Source organism: Diadema antillarum, unplaced genomic scaffold (assembly GCF_040938485.1).
Source record: "Diadema antillarum isolate AM-2024a unplaced genomic scaffold, OU_Dant_1.0 seq00000830_RagTag, whole genome shotgun sequence".
NCBI classification, from domain to species: Eukaryota; Metazoa; Echinodermata; class Echinoidea; order Diadematoida; family Diadematidae; genus Diadema; species Diadema antillarum.
The window spans coordinates 1,030,712-1,046,407 of NW_027271706.1; the positions used below are offsets into that span (position 1 = coordinate 1,030,712).

A 15,696-nucleotide genomic window follows, 5' to 3' on the forward strand; every position below is an offset into this window, starting at 1 on the left:
ATAGTTTTTGGCTGCCGGTACTACCTCATCCACAGACCTATGTCATACAAAAGAGAGCCGAAATAAACGGAATAAACATTTAATTGTAACTGCCTTGCACTCACAATATAGCCTTTTAATTGCATCACATTATGCCACAGATAGCCTATGGGTATAAAAACTTATATGTTGACATTGTTCATGCTCTCAGCTTTCTATTGATACACAATTTGCCATACTTAGATATTTCAACAGGTAGTAGGTTTAAAGAGCTTAGTTGTGGGGATGTGAAGCACAGAGGGCCACAAATTTGAAAGAGGCTTGATGCGCTACCACATCTTTAGAATCATATGAAAAGAAGGAACTTGGGGGAGCCAAAGGGTAGCCTGTTGGATTTGGTCTATGATGGTCCTATGAAACAAAAAAGCCCAAAGAGAGCTGGTTTAACTGAAGTACCACTTCAAGGCTAGCAAAGGCACCATACCCAGAAGGAAGACCTCTGGAGGAATTGATCAGAAGCACCATTTTATCATAGAGGCTGCCTGATTTTTGACCAAGGAGGAGGAGCTGGGGACAAGGCGAGTGCCTGCTTTTTTCCAGCAGTAAAACTGGGATAAGCAGAACGAGAGCATGAATTTAGCTGCAACATGGACCAGACCCGACAGGTAAAAGTAACACTGACTGGAGCATCTCCTACCCACACAAGGAGGTTGATGCCTTCAGTGCAGAAACATGAAAGGTAGTGCACCAGGGGACATGAAAAGGTTCCACCTGAGGATGAATAAAAGATCCACAAGTACACTGATAAGAGGGGCAATCACTGCAGAAAGAGGTACCGTTAGTTACCCCTGGGCAACAAGTCTGCAATCACAAATCACTCATCCGGAAAGTGAGAGGATAAGTGCAAAGTGGAAATTACATGATGCCAGACTAAGAGGTCAAGGGTCAGCTGACAGAGTACAATTGCAGGGTATTATAGGAGCCCAAAAATTGCTGAAAGAAGGACCTCCCTTCCCTGCTTGGTAGGAAATTCTGCTGGAAGACAGATGCCTGAGCCTGGGATGCCAGACTAGATAAAAACATCACAGTACTGTAAGGACTAACAGGTGGGTGTGATTTCTAATTTTGTGTGCGTGGAAGAAAAACGGTATTTATACCTTTCATGCAAACAAGAGGTGCATGAAACACAGATGAGAAATAAGAATATTTCAAATAATTCCTCCAACAATCAAACAACTAATTACATACTACTACTACCAGTTGGCATTTCTACTGAGGCATTTTCCAAATTAAAGGGGGGGGGGGGGCATGCAGTTCCAGTAGTGGACACCTCCCTCGGTAGTGCGTCGCCAACAGCGTAGGTGCTGCACAAGTAACGGTGTAGTAACATCACTGCCTCCTGTACAGCAGCAATGAGATAAGTTGCTAAGCTCTCCTCAACGGGGGAGGCATATGCGCAAAGCTCCACCTGAGACTGGGCCTTGAATGTCTAGGTGGGGGGGGGGGGGGCGGGCAGGTGTCTAAGTTGTAAAGTACTAAAGAGCCTGGGCCAAGAGGAGGGCAGCCTGCCACACTTGAGCATCCTTCGTGGGCTGCTGGAGTAGCTGCCAAGGAGTAGCAGAGAGGCAATCACGATGAATGCATGCCAGCACTGCGTCTGGATTTATTGTGAAGGTTCGCGCAAGCTGGTGGGGGGACCCCTGGACTAAGGCATGCGCAGGGTAGCTCGACCTCAACCTTAGTCCCCCTGTTCGGGCGGAGAAGGGAGGACCACACGGGTCCGATCCATCTCTTGCCAGGGCAAGTGAAGGAGAGGAAGCTGGGAGGATGGGGCCGGCGCTCACAACCCCAGTGGCAGGGATAAGAACAATGTGGGGGAGCATGGCAACGGATGGTGTGGAGTGGGCTGCTGAATTGGGAGCGGGAGGGGCCCCAAGTGCTGCTGGCGCATACCAACTACTTGTTGAAATTAGATATATATGGCAAATTATATATCAATAGAAAGCTAAGAGCATGAGCAATGTCAATATATAAGTTTTGATACCCGAAGGCTATCCCTGAAATAATCAGACGCAATTAAAAAGCTATGTATATTTTGTTGCTTTTCAGAGCGATACACAGTTATGATTTGGGCTCTCTTTTTGTGTGATGTAGGTACGAGTACGCCATACCAGCGCGGCCAAGCATCCAAAGCTCAGCCAGTGTATCATTATATGGCATCAGCTCAGCTGCAATCGAATATTTTGCAGAAGTAATGGAGTACTTTGCTGAAGTGATCCCGAACAATATCAAAATTTGTAAATTATTGCCACCTACTGTATCTCCTGATTGCAATGATGGATTTCTCAAAACCAGATACGAGGACAAAATGCAAGAAGGGGCAAGGTGTTTGGTATTCGGTTGCGGCAACACCACGGGGGGTGTACAGTGTGCACGCTAAGCCGGGGATGATGCCAGTTGGGGACAGAGAGGTTCACGTCGTACCAACGGGCATGGGGGAACTTCATTGGAAGGCGTTGTTTGATGTGTAGATGCAAGGTTTGTTTCTCTTTACGATGTATGGTTTTTAAATCATGGTGTATATCACTATGTAGACATCAATAACAAATGGATTAGGCTTAAATGTTACACTGGAGCTGATTCAATGAGGCTGAAATGCCCTTTTCATGATGATGATGATGATGATGACAGGGATGCCAAGTTCAAAATTTTTTATGAGTGAGATTAGTCCAAAGAGGTTCTTAGAACCTCTTTGGATTAGCCTGACTCAACGTCTCAGTGCGCTCATGTGCGCACGAGCGAGGGTGTGGGAGCTTTTTCAATTTTTAGGTGCATACATTGACTATTTTTTTACCTATTTTGAAAGACAAAAGGGAAATATACCTTCAATTGCAACTATCACTTTAATCCTTTGAGCTATGCTCATTATTAATAGGCCCAAGTTGCATACTTCACCCAATGCGTGAGAAAAATGGGTGCTATGCGTGAGATCGTGAGACGGACCCTAAATGCTTGAGTCTCACGCAGAATGCGTGAGACTTGGTAGCTCTGTGATGATGATGATGAAACAGCATTTATATAGCGCCATTTATCTGTAGAAACATTCAAAGGCGCCCAGCTCCCACAAAGTGTCACACATCATTCACAAAGTTGCTGGAAAAGATAAGTCTTCAGTTCAGACTTGAAGGTATTGAGGTTGTTGCAATTCTGAAGCTGGACTGGTAGAGAGATCCACAGACGTGGTGCAACAGAAGAGAAGGCTCTATCCCCATACATTTTTAGGCGGGTATTGGGAACATGGAGAGTCAGTCCTGTACAACGTAGTCCTGGTCGTCGCTGACATACACTGATAAGTACAGACATGTAGCCAGGAGACAAGTTATGGAGAGCCTTATAAGTAAGCAGTAAGATCTTATACTGCACTCTGCGTTGCACAGGCAGCCAATGAAGCTCACGAAGTATTGGAGAGATATAGTCAAACTTCTTGGTGCCGGTAAGAAGGTGTGCAGCAGCATTCTGTACAGCCTGGAGGCATTTGATTGATGATGATGGCAGGCTAGCAAGGAGACAGTTGCAGAAATCAAGTCTAGATGATATCAGAGCATGAATGATACTTTTTGCAGCACCTCGGGTAAGACAGTGTCTGATCTCAGCAATCCGGCGGAGTTGGTAGTATGCTGACTGGCAAACATATGATATGTGTTTCACCATACTCATTGTTCTGTCAAAGATTACATGCATTTTGAGTAAAAACTTTTATGGATCGGTGCTGATAAGTAGCCCTAGTTAAGCATAGCAATAAAGTGATATGAGCAAAGATTTGTCTCTACTCTGGACTGACAATGTTAACATCTACCATCATTAGATAAGAAGCCCAATGAGAAGAGACTGATACCATCTGTCTATTTACTATTAAAGATGACAATTAATTTTGTATTTCAACCATAATAGCCTACTAGTACAGTACAGGTAACATGTAAACACTATATGACAACAGTATCAGTCACTGGACGGTCAGTAGTCTACAGATAGTCTGTGGAAATCGCTGTGTATATACAGCTTGGGGAATCTGAATAGGAATTGCCAACAATACATGGCAGACACTATCCATGTAGCTATCTCAAATTCCAGAAACAAGAATTTCACCAAAATCACAGGATATACTTAGTTGCTTATTTTAAATCACTCACGTAAATTGGGGAGCATCAATATTCACGTTAGTTTCATGTTGTCACTTAATTTTCCCTTAACCCTATATCTGTCACATACACCATAGCCAGACTGCTCAGACATTTTGTAGTGCGCAGACATGTGATTGTTGATGACCATTTCTGATTATTATTATTGACATTAATGTGTCATGTTATGAACATTTAAAAGCTTATGGTCTAAACTTTCATATTACATAATAATCTGAGTGAGGGCGCCCTTAAATTTTGAGTAGGACGCCCTCTTATGTCACATAATTATCATTGCACACTTACTTCTACATGTTACCACCTCATTTTTTCACACAACATGCATCACAAAAAGGTCTCATAGATGTTGTAGAGAAGTTATTCAGCTTTCAGATGATATGATTTGTTCATCAATAGCATCAGTACTTTTCATTTTATGAACAAAAGTCTGTGGCAATTACAACCTAGATTTCACACATTTTGAGTAATTTCTGATTTTGTGAATGATGTTGGCCTGAAAGTAGATAAAGGGTGTTTGTATTTTGTCAAGCTGAAAATACAAATTGAATTGTGCTTTTTATTTTAAATTTAGATTAATCTTGTCCTATGACATTGCGTAATGATAAGATAATCTAAGGATAAACATTGTTATTGAAAATATTCAGACTTCGGAGTGTCCATTCCAGTTGATCATATGCTAGTCTACGACTTTCTGCACTCTCCTCATTGAAACAGAAATAACTATCACAGCAGTCATTTTCTTTATGATAAACCTGCATTGAACTGAAGTTTCGCATAGTGATGGTTTCCTATCGTCGGGTGCCCGTGCATTGGCCGCTAACGCAATACAAATTGTATTGCGTTAGCGGCCAATGCACGGGCACCCGACGCTATGTAATAAAAATAAACAGTCAAACATACCCCAACATCAAGACTTACAGCTTCAGGCGGCCAGCAGGAGGTTACTGTAACCCTATTGCTCCTTACACCAAAGATCAGTGTATGATCTTTGTTTACACTTGCCCCACTGGCCCCGGCTAACTAGAGACCCATTGCACTGTTGTTAGTGCTGAGTAAACAGTTACAACTGCTGCACTGAATGTGCAGTGTTCATCTATTCTACAGATCATTTATGAGGCCAATATTACTGGAACTACCCTATACCCCTTCACAGAATTCAAAGATGTTGAAATCCCTATCCTGAATGTTTTCACTTCATATTTTACTATTTTGACATAGATAAAATAGGTGAAAATTGACCCATGTGTACGATCTTTTCATCGCACATGGCGATCTCTATTACAGTCCCACATATACAGATTCGTGTATGTTCTCCACACAAGAAACCTATGGCAAAACAGTGCATGATACATTGCAGTCTGAATGCAAATAAGCATGGGCGGGGCCACCACAATTTCTTGGACTTTGAGAAGGCTTTCTTGATTGGTTGAAGGTGGGGAAGCTTTTTTCACAATGGATATCGTTTCCTTACAATGTTAGCCAATCACAAATGAGTTTATAGAGTGGTAGTGTCATAGCCTTTGAAGTAATCTGTCAATCAAAATAGGGCCGATTAAATTCGCCGGAGCATTTACATGGCAGGCTTTGGACCGATTAAATTGGCCTGTGACACGGATAGGGTTAAAACAACTTGTTCTTCACGAGCGGTTGCGGCATACTTGCGTTGCATGCACAATATGAAACTTAAGTTAGCTGTCTATTAATAGGCCTATTACGCAAGGAATCTGTCAAATAACCGAGAAAAAAAAAACACACAAAAAAAAACAAAAACAAAACATTGATGTTCAAATGATTTATAGTAAATTGAACAAAGTCAGATGAGAAACGCAGTTCCTAGATTGCACAAGCTACAAACAGACAGACAAGCAAACATACACATACAAACATTTCTCAATAATTGACTTCTTTAAGCTTGTTACAATCGTTGCACATTGATTTTTAGCTCCCGCAGTAAGTCCTTGTTCGCAAAATATTAGACAGCTAATTTAAGTTCTAGATTGTGCAGGCAGTGTACACCATGATGTCGCGTTTGTTTTGAGCGGCGCTTTTCCACAACCGATTTTGTTCAAATCCATGTAATTAAATTGGAAATAACCTATTAAGTATATCCTGTGATTTTGGTGCAATTGTATTGTGCCGCACTTGGGATATCTAGATGGATACAAAAGTACGTAAGCACCAGTTTGTCCAGTGCATCAACTCAAGCTGACCAATCTTGTCAGCCTCAATCCCCTGGCCTGCCAGGGAAGAGGTTAATGCTGATACGGCTGGGCTGCGGCACCACCACCTGCTTCCGTTGCTTGCACACCGTCGTCCGCGTCCCCTAAACTCCCCAAAATCTCGATCATCTTTGCCGCTGTCATCACTCCTGGTTTCAAGATCACTCCTGTCTTCATCCTACTCGACTTCAAAACTCAGGTCGAGATTGTCTTGGACCATTTTGCATCAATAGCAAATTAACAGACTGCTTGTACAACTTCATCCACCGTGACTGAAAATGCATGCAAACTCATGCAATGGCTGGTGTGTCTACGCCAGCGGAATTTATGCTTTGTGCACAAAGTGAAGTCATACAGTGAGTAGCTGAATTCTAGGTGAATTGTAAGGCCATGAGTGAGTGGACAATTTACACATTTTGCAACATTTCTGGAACAATTTTTTTTAAAATGTTAGACTAAAAAACAGTATTCAAAAATTTGTATTCAGTATAACTTCTTGTCTTGATATAAAACAAAATTGGCCTGGTAAAAAGTCAATGAATAGGAGGTTTAACAAAAAGCTTAAAACAGTCCAGCCATGAATTCCTGGATTCAGGATGGGAAAACCAACTCTGCCCCCAAGCTGCTGGATCCAGGGTGGCTGCAGTAGGAGAAGAGACTCCTTGTACCAGCCCTCAACTCACAGGAGAAAGGAGAAACTTCTTCCGAGTCAGTGGAGATGGAAATGGGGGACATTTAGTAATGGAGGTAGTGCCACTGAATGCCTACCAGACCCAGCTTGGATTGAAGTAGGTGGGTCTGGGGACTTGGGTTTTAAATATCCTTTTTGAAAATATGAAAACCAAAAGATAAATCCAAAGGCCTATCAAAATGTCATGGAAGGTTGTGGCCACTCAATGGCAGATACGACTGCCGCTTGTATTTGCATGACAACCATTAGAGGAGATGCCCCTGACTGCCTACCAGGATGGGGTTGCTTTTGTTTTCTTTCCATAATAAGAAAGCCAAAGAGCCAATTTGAGTACTAAAGGCAATAACAAGCATTTGAATACCGTTTGGGACTCATGGTAAGTTGCAGCTACTCCATGGCAATTACAACTACCACACATACCATATTTGTGGGTAAACTGGGCCTAACGGGTAAACTCGGCCCCCTGTAAAAGGGTCATATATGGGCCGAGTTTACCCACAAATACAGTATATGCATAACAACACTGGAGGTACTACTGATACTGCAAAAGTGGAAATCTTTTGGGTGTTGAAATTTTCACGCATTTCATGCAACCAGAATCTAGCGCGAAAATAAAAGCATGTGAATATTTTTGCTTGCCATATGTTCCAGTAGTTGACGTCTTGATTCCATGGAATGAAAAATACGCAAAACTCTTCTTACCAGGCCAAGCGCGAAAAATTAGTCGCACGAAAATATCTACTTTTACAGTAGCCTGAAAGAAGTATGATGTACACCGTGTAGGAGGGTTTGAGGGCTAAAATGTGGGGTTTCTCATGAAGTGGAAGCCAATTGCAGGGACCAAAGAAGGTCTACGGAAAGTGATAGAAAAACTTTTAATACCGATTGAACTGTACAGCTTGTCAAAGGCCATTACAACAGTCATCTGAAATTTGCAAACGTAGAAATGCATTTATGGGACTAAGTAGTAACTACAGAGGGGACACACTGGAATTCTCGGTATCGCCAATGCGCAGTGCATGCTGAAGAGCTCTGTCACAGATGCACTGTGGGATTCCTCGAAGCCCTAAATTGTTCGCTTCCGGTTGTCTCACGCGATTCGCAGTTCCTATACGATTCATTGGAGTTATTTATCCGCTTTTCTGTTGTTACCCCTTTTTTTCTTGGCTATAATGTAGCTTAAAGGGGACCTCCGGATGATTTTCAGACTTTTACATTTGAACAACTATAAATTAGCTAAACTGAGTACAGAGTTTCAGAATTTATAGTGATTGGGATGAGGAATGAGAATGTTTTCAAAATCTATAACAAATTGCAATGAACAAGGATGGTGACATGGCAGCCTCACCATAAGAATGTATAAGTTGGGACTCGAGGAAGCAGAACAAAAGAAGAAGGCATGTATGGATTTTTCACAGGTGAACTTGTTGAGCAAGTGGTATTGTAATGGAATTACACTGCTACATTTCTGAAATATATGAGGCTCTGATGTCATCAACACTGTTCAGTGTAATTTGTTTAAGATTTTTAATTTATTGGTTTCTCTGCTCAAGGATCACAATAAATTCCACGAATCTATACATGGAACTGTCGATTTATGTACTACATGATGTGAAATTATGAAAATCGTCCAGAATGCCCCTTTAAAGGAGTTGAAAGTTTCTAAGTTTTACTGCTTTGCGGTCACTAGAGTCATCGTTCACTACTGCAAGCTTGCTGTGACTGTGCTGGTCACATGATGGAAAGCAAAGAAATCTTCAACACAAGGCAAGAGCCAAAATGTGTCTCGCCCATTCGCGTTGAAGAAATTAATGTTTTTCCTAGCTCCCGGAAGTTCATTGACCCCACTTCTGAGCTTGACATTGTGGTGACTTTCAACTCCCCAAGGGACATTTACCAGCCAAGTTTAGTCACAAACAGACTTATGGATCAAAAGTTTTGAGCCATAATCAAAACGTGCCGTAAAAACTTAACATTGGGCACTAAAAGTTTGTTGACCCCTGTCTGTGACCTTTGACCTTGTGGTGACCTTCAACTTCCCAAGGGACATCTACCATTCAAGTTTGGTCACAAACGGACATATACATCGAAAGTTATGAGCCATAATCGAAACACGTCGTAAAAACTTAAAGGGATTGTACAGTACTGGTTGAGGTGGGGATTCATGTTTTGAACATTCCTAAGTGAGATAATGAGAAACCTCTCATGAAATACGAAAGAGCATGTAATTTTAAGAAGGATTCAACGTTTATTTTATGAAAATTGGTTTTCGAATGGCTGAGATATCCCAAAAAGTGATGATAAAAGGCGACAGGTCACGCCTTTTATTAGGATCTCTTTGTTTCAGCTTGTTTTTGGATATCTCAGCCATTTCAAAACCGATTTCCATCAAAGAAACTTTTGATACCCCTTAGAATTGCATGCTCTGACATCTCATAGAGTGGTTTCTGACCCTTTAATATTGGGCACTAAAAGTTTGTTGACCCCTGTCTGTGACCTTTGACCTTGTGGTGACCTTCAACTTCCCAAGGGACATCTACCATCCAAGTTTGGTCACAAACGGACATATACATTGAAAGTTATGAGCCATAAAAAACTTAACATTGGGCCCTAAAGTTCATTGACCCTGCCTGTGACCTTTGACCTTCAGGTGACCTTCATGTGTAACTTTGCATAACCACTCTTCCCTCCAAGTTTGATTGAAATTGAAGTCCTCAGTAGAGAGTTATTCAAGTTTTTGTAGCGTTACGGACGGACGACGGAAAGACGGATGGACAGACAGACGCCGCAGGCGATCCCTTAGTCTCCCCGCACAAAAAAATACCTCTGGATAAAGACAGAGCTTGATCTGAGTGCATGTGCAGCCAAAACCGGGGCAAGTTTGTCCTATGAGCTATCCCATAATGCATCTAAAATGCTGCTCTGTGCACAACACCTAGGTATTGGCGATACCGAGAATTGCTGATTGAAAACATAAATTTCTAATTAAAATTTGTTATTTAGGGAACTCCAAAACCAGTCCCAGGACTATAACAAGGGCCCAGAAGATTACAAAAAGAAACAATCTCACTCAAAATGGTGATGGGGCTTGGAAAAGGTAAAAGCAATAAAAGAGCTCTATAACACACACAACATGGAGGGGCAGTCGCAAAAGGAAAGAGGAAACATGGCTAGTGTCGGGTAGCTTTTATAGGGCAGTAGTGAGTGGGGTCTGGCTTTGATGTAGGACACATCACTGGGGTCATCTGTACTTTCTCCTTCTTTGGTTTGTGAGACTGAGGGCAGCATTAAAGGATAATGCAATATAAAGGCACAGGTAAGAGTTTATTATGAGGCAGATTAAAACACAAATAATTTGATCAATTACAAAACAAGGATTTCAAAAAATATTCTAAGTTTCTTTATGATGGGAGCTGATTAACACTGTCACAGAATTCCTAAACTCCATATTATGTGCACAGATTACACTGGATTGAAGGTAAAATTCTCTCATCATTTGAAAATCCACCAAGTTTGAAAGAAATACTGCATGTTATCAGGCAGCTCCAGTCAGGAAAAGCTCAAAGCCCCAAAATGCTCAGCCTCCCTCCCCCATTCAAATTAAAGTCTTTCTCCACAACTGTGTTAGGGGTCGTTCACAATTATCAACATTTTCACAAGTGTACAAACCATACACTTTTCAAGACCCCCCCCCCCTATTAAAGTGTACGAAGAAAAATGTTGATTTTTTTTTTGCATTATTTTCACTGTGTTCAGTTCTTGCTTGTTGGTCTGCCCTTTTTTCAGTTTGTGTCGACATTTTTCGGAATTGGAAAGCGTACGCCGGGTGTTGACCCCCTCCCCCCAGCGTACGGTTTGTACGCTTGTGAAAATGTTGATAATTGTGAACGGCCCCTTACAAGAGTACTAGTATGGAGAAAGAATCAGCATTGGTGTTTCTCTGCATCGGCTGTCTCTGCTTCTTACATTACAATTAGACTGAGTTTGATATTGAGAGTCCATTGAATGATGACAGTGACAGTGACACTGACAGAGGTGATTTTGGGTAGGTTGAAGAAGCACGGGCGAGGTGACGGAGCGTGTAGATTTTCTTGCTCAGCTGCTTTTGTGTTTGTTTTTGATATTTGCGCACATCAATTTACTACACGAGCAGCTAGGAGAACTAGCTCTTATAGCAATTTAGTGCAGTGCATGCAGTCTAGCTAGTCGCCAGCAGCAGCAGCAGCAGAAGCCATTAACCCGTTGAGGACGGACCGATTTTGCTACAACATGCATTTCCCAAAGACACCTGCCCGTGTATACTCAGGACTCGTCCTCAACGGGTTAAAGGTAGGGAATCCCATTTGCATGCCCTAAATGAAGAGTTGTATAAATACAGTGGTATGTTGAAGAGAGTATCATTTTAGAAACTCCCATAAAGTATTGAAAGTGGAAGGTAACATTTAGTACACTTTTTTGACCGTTAGATTTTGAATTGAATTTTTTTCGGGGCTCACCGTAAATTCCAGTACATTACTAGGCTACCTTTGCAGACCCATGTACTGCATGTGTGTCCATCATGTATATTTTGTGAAGAAAGTTCATCAAAACTTACAAACATTTCTATATACATTCTTGCCACACACTCTATATGTTATTACATCAGCTCTTATACTTTTAGATTTGTGTTTATAGATAAAAAATACAGAAGACTGCAACAAAAAAGCTTAAGTGTGGCTGACACACAGAACTACTGAGTAGTTGAGTTTTGTGCATTATTCAAATTGTAGATAACTGTTGACTTCCAAATTTCTCAGCAGTGGCCTAAACAAGTCCCCCGAGGTTCATATTTAATGTTTTGCTGCATTTTGGGAGGTCTGTAAAAGGTATCCCCTACCTTTAAAGCACTTGTAGTGAGTACACGTAAATCTCACGAAAGTATCGCAACTGTTTATGTACAGTACAGACACACTAAGCTAAGGTAAGTTATCAATATCCGGGATCCGAAAGTGCGATAGCTAAATTCTTCAACTCTCAAGGTTCAGAGGGTGTTTTTTTTTCCCCCCAACAAGACCCAGCAACCCCCCCCCCCCCCCACCCCGGGAATATTTTGGGCACATTTTTATGTAGGAAACTAGGAGTAGTCTACATCTAGATCTAACTTTAGAGGTCCACAGATCTAATGAAGATGGACGTGCAAAACTTCTACAGGACAACCAAATATGTTGGGACCTAGTTCACAGGCTTAGGCCCTACATATAAACAGGGCTTTGTTTAGGTCCCACACAACATTTGATGCGTAAAGCTGATGCAATTCTGTAATGTTTTCTATCCTCATGGGCAGACATCTGTGTAAATATGTGACACAGGGTCACAGAGAGCAGTGGCTAGAGTGAATAAAAAAACAAACCCAGGTCACATTGATGTAGGTATGTACTCTGATAGGAAATTATCCATTCCACTTCGGACCCATAATTTACTTTTAACTAGAAATGTCGCTATAGCACTGGTATGCCTCCGCCATTTTGCATGGTTCTCCCAATAGGTCCATAGTACATGTACATCTTGGCAATGTGTGACTACAGTTTCACATGACTGGCAAAATATTAAAATGATATCTTTGTCACAAATGTGTTGAGTGTTCACTTTTCTTGAACTAGGTTTCCTTGGATGAATGGCTATATTGTTTAAGACAGCAGGTATTTGGGGATTTGGGGATTGTTACTTGATCTTTGAGCCTTTTATAAGTTTGTGCATTCACTATTTTCCAAAGTATGGAGAAAAGTGTAATTTCAACATTAAATAGTATTTTTAGCATTTTGACCTGGCCCTTGACACTTGACCTTTGACCCCATGACTCTAAAATTCCCAAGAGAATCACTGTCAGGCAGTACATGCATAAATACATACTAAGTTTCATGATGATACCTTGTGCCACTTCCAAGATATGGATCAAGGAAGAATTGAAATTTAGACTGTTCACTTGACCTTTGACCTTTGACCTCATGGCTCAAAAATTTATTAGGCAATACATGTATACAGTCACAAAGTTACAAGAAAATACCTTCAGGCTTTGCATAGATATTAGGAAAATACTGAAATTTTGAATTGACCTTGGCTTTTGACCTTTGATCTCATGGCTCAAAACTTTATCTAGAGAATCTTTATCAGGCAATGCATGTATACACTGAGTTTCCAGAAAATACCTTCAGGCATTCCATAGATATGAGGGAAATATTGCAATTTTGAGGAGTTGACCATGACTTTTGACCCCATGACCTAAAAATTCCCAAGATAATCACTGTCAGGTACTACTAGGTGTTACAAAAAACATTTCCCACTTTTGATCCTGAAAACTATACATCAGAGAAAACTGTCATTGTTATGAGTATATAGCTGAATAGTGTATAATTTAGTTGGAGGTGATTTGAATATGAAAGCATGAATCAGTATCATTAAATCCATGATTAATTTTAAAGATAAGTTCCAGATTTTGGTCAAATTTGAACCATCTGTACAAAATTGAACTTTATACAGCAACCAATGATGTGTATGTGAGTGTGTTCTTACAATGACCTTGAACAATAGACATAAACACCACGAATACCACCTTTTCAAAGCTCTGCTGACTAGGCTTCTGGACTCTTCTTGCTCCAAGGCACATGAAATCTTTATTAATGATCCATGATGGATTGCCCTGGTACTGCTAGTCTGAATTCATGGTAAAGGGTACAATGCATCCACATGAAAAAAGTAAGCATGTCATGTTTTCATGTGCTTGCATACACTACATTTCAGGATGAATAAAGACCAGCTGTGATAGTGGAATTCTCATGAATATGGACCGTAAAGTTCCGTGTATAAGACGCACCCCTACTTTCGGACCTAAAATAAAAAAAAAAACAAAAGAGACCTGTGGGTCTAGCGCTCACCTGAGTATCGCAAGTTCACCTTTCACGCAGTCACTAATCTAAAGTACACAAAGCTCTACCAAAATTTGACCAGGCATTCTCACGTAGAAGATGAACATGTACAATTAGGGCCCAAATTCGGACCCCCCACTAATAGCATCAATTTTAGCTCTATCACTTCTGGTTCTAGAGAAGAACCTTTTTTTAAGATTCCTTAATTTGGGGGGATGGGGGGATGGCCAGGAGCATGGTGCCCATTTTAACAAATTGAGATTCTAACCCCCTAGGGATGCTACCTGCCAAGTTTGGTGAACATCCATCATGAGGTTTTCAAGAAGAAGATGAAAATGTACAATTTAGGCCCCAATTTGGACCTCTCCCCCCTGCCTGCAAGGGGGGCACCCCTGGATCTGCTATCAAACAAACTTGAAACTACACTCATTAATGTACTAACTCATAGTATTAACTTAGCTCTATTACTTCTGATTCTAGAGAAGATATTTAAAGATTCCTTAATTTTGGGAGGTTTGGGTCCCTTGGGGCCCTCCAGGTGGGACACGGTGCCCATTTGAACAAATTGAGATCCTACACCCCTAGGGATGCTACCTGCCAAGCTTGGTGAAAATGGGTCATGAGGTTCTCAAGAAAAAGATGAAAATGTACAATTTAGGCCCCATTAGGACCCCTCCCCACCCCCCTCCCCTGGGTCCCAAGGGGGCACCCTGATTCCGCCATGAACAAACTTGAAACTACAGTCATCAATGTATTAACTCATAGTATTAACTTAGCTCTATCACTTCTGGTTCTAGAGAAGATTTTTAAAGATACCTTAATTTTGGGGGGCATGGGCCCCCTGGGACCCCTGGGTGGGGCATGGTGCCAATTTTAATAAATTGAGATTCTAACCCCCTAGGGACGCTACCTGCCAAGTTTGGTGAAAATCCATTATGAGGTTTTCAATAAGATGATGAAAATGTACAATTTAGGCCCCATTTGGACCTCCCCATCCCCCCCCCCCCCCAAGGGGGGCACCCCTGGATCTGCCATGAACAAACTTGGAACTACAGTCATTAATGTACTAACTCATAGTATTAACTTAGCTCTATCACTTCTGGTTCTAGAGAAGAAGATTTTTAAAGATTCCTTAATTTTGGGGGGTTTAGGGCCCCCTGGGGGCCCCTTGGATGGGACATGGTGCCCATTTTAAGAAATTGAGATCCTAACCCCGTAGGGATGCTACCTGCCAAGTTTGGTGAAAATCGGTCTTGGGGGTTTTCAAGAAGAAGATGAAAATGTAAAAAGTTTATGCACGACGGACGACGGACGAAGAGCGACCGCAATAGCTCACTTGAGCCTTTGGCTCAGGTGAGCTAAAAAGCATGCAAATTTCCACAAAAATATTGTGTGTGTCATACATATTATTTCAGCTCAAAATTTCCCTAGAATGCAGCATGTTGTCGCTCTATTTTTAGTTTCCTTTTAAACTTTCTTTTCAAGGTATTCATTGGACATCGGCAAAAAATGGAAGACGCAAAATGCGAGACATGTATTGGTACTCACTTGCTATTGTTTCGCCTTTCAATCATGGTATCATCAAAGATCGTACTCATGAGTGTACGGTACGATCTTTGCTTTCAAACATACTCCTGTAGACGTGTCTCGCATATTGGCGCGTGTCAGAAGCAAAATGTACATTATGAAAAATAAGAAAAACATTA

The 15,696-nt window shown here is 41.4% G+C and overlaps 1 protein-coding gene across 1 annotated transcript in view; it reads right to left on the reverse strand.

The window, feature by feature from the left end:
• LOC139740060 (nuclear distribution protein nudE-like 1-A) overlaps positions 1-15,696 on the reverse strand; it is a 295,093-nt gene that overhangs the window by 15,964 nt on the left and 263,433 nt on the right. The gene's annotated exons all lie outside the window — the stretch shown is intronic.